This window comes from Acyrthosiphon pisum, chromosome A1 (assembly GCF_005508785.2).
Source record: "Acyrthosiphon pisum isolate AL4f chromosome A1, pea_aphid_22Mar2018_4r6ur, whole genome shotgun sequence".
In the NCBI taxonomy this organism is placed as follows: Eukaryota; Metazoa; Arthropoda; class Insecta; order Hemiptera; family Aphididae; genus Acyrthosiphon; species Acyrthosiphon pisum.
The window spans coordinates 157,519,213-157,521,594 of record NC_042494.1 but is presented as its reverse complement, the minus strand read 5'-3'; positions in this window follow the sequence as shown (position 1 = coordinate 157,521,594).

Below are 2,382 nucleotides of genomic sequence, written 5' to 3'. Positions count from 1 at the left end.
GGACAGCGCCCGCTGCTGACCGCCAAGGCCGTGGACCTGGGCGAAAAGCCCTCGGTGCTGTCGGCGATCCTCAAGTACCACCTCACCGAACGCGGCCGTGAGTGCATCCAGCACGCCATGGACGTGCACGGTGGCAAGGGCATCATCATGGGCCCGAACAACTACGTGGGGCGCAACTGGCAAGGGGCGCCGATCTTCATCACGGTCGAAGGCGCCAATATCCTTTCGCGCAACCTGATGATCTTCGGCCAAGGCGCCATCCGCTGCCACCCGTTCGTGCTCAAGGAGATGGCTCTGGCCGGGCGCCAGGACCACGACCAGGCGCTGCGCGAGTTCGATGACCTGCTGATGAAGCACATCATGTTCGCCGCCGGTAACGCGTCCAGCACCTTGGTCTACAACCTCGGCCTGGGCTTGCTGGAGAAGGTGCCCGGCGATGCCCTGAGCCAAGGCTACTTCCGCGCCCTCAACCGCCAGGCAGCGGCCTTCGCCCTGTTGGCGGACCTGTCGATGATGCTGCTCGGCGGTGCCCTCCCCCTTGGTTGCGCCACTGTTTCCTCATAAGATGTTCGTGAAAAAATGTACGATATTACTAGTATATTTCGTCACAATAAGTTATTATGTGAAAGAAGATAATATAATAATAAGATTAGTGAAATAATAATGCTTTTAAATTATAACAATCGGAAAAACAGCGATAACGCCGGCAGTCCAGCGCGTGGTGCTATGCTGGGAGTTCCGGAGTCCGACAATAGAAAAATATATTATATTACAGGGGTGGCCAGCGAGAAGAGACTCGTGAGCCACCAAATATATTAATAAAAATTGAAGAGCCAAGACGTAAAAAAAAAAAAAGGTCGTATTAATATGAATAATTATTATATATTATATGACTTTTTTTTTTACATCTTGGCGCTTACGTTAATTTACGTCTAATGTAACGTTAAGATGCGAGCCGCAAAAGTCTATGACGCGAGCCGCGGTTTGGCCACCCCTGTTATATTATAACATATTCAAATAAAAAATTTATGAAAGCTATAAAAATATAAACATTTTCCCCGTAATTTTTTTTAGATCCCACTTGACTGGAGGGGCACGCGTCCCTGTGCCCCCTCCCACCCTGGATCCGCCACTGAGCGTATATCAGTGCTTTTCAACCTTTTTTTTTTTACGACGACACGTCTTCATTTAGAATTAGATCCATAACAATATAATATATAAGCGACACACTCAAAATAATTGAACGATTTTTGAGATAGCAACACTCATAAACCTAATTGTAAGTTCAGAATGAGACGATCATCAAAATTGTTTTTTATTGTCTGTGGTTTTTACCATCACGTCATAATGCCATAATAATATCATATATTTATACTTTGAACACGCCGTATAATATAAATTAATAATTTTTTTGGTGACACACATGATGGTTATTTACAATACACGCTAGTGTGTCGTGACTCGGTTGAGAGCCACTGGCGTATATAGTCAGTGCCACCAGTGCCGGTTATAGGAAACTCGACGCCCCGGCCTGATAAAAATGCGGTGCCCTTACGTGGGTGGAGGTACCGGGTGTGATGGGTTTCGGGATGTCAAACATAAAACAAAATGTTTAAATACAAATCAAAAAGTATATTATTATATTACAAAAGAACAAAAATCTGCAACAAAATGACCATGAATGAATAAAATATTGGTAAAATTGTCAAGTTTTCATGATTAATATTTTCTAGATAATAATAATAATTATAATATAAATGTATTTACGTACTATACTCTGTTCAAAATGAGACCGGACCTCGGCGGCGACCAGTTTTCGTCGGGCGACGGTCAGACATATGGTCAGACGCCGTCCCCACTACGGCGAAGCGTTGGGCGCTGCCACGGAACAAAGCCACGCCCATGCGCACAACTTGGCCGCCGAGGTCCGGTCTCATTTTGAACAGAGTATAGGCTATGAGTTTTCGGTAAGTTGTTTATGTTAAAGTTCAATGTTTGCTCAGTTACTAGTTACTACCCAAACATTTCAAAAATTTGTATTAACCTTTTTATAATAATATTAACTCGAGAGTTCAAAACAAAATATTTTAAATAAAATTATTTTCATAATTAAATAAAAATAAAAATATATACTTTAATTTGCTAACCATATGTTTCTGTTTTTGAAAATAAATTGAGGGATTTCAATATTAAAAACGGATATTTTTCATTTTTCTAATTTTTCAGGACAGATCTTTTTTCTTTCTCTAAATTTCTGATGTCAAAAGTTTTCTTCTTAAAATATTCACGGTATATATTTAAACGACGCACATCGACGCACGAGACCGAAATGGTGCGAAACAACCGAAAGGACATTACATCAATATTTTATTTACTGTTTAG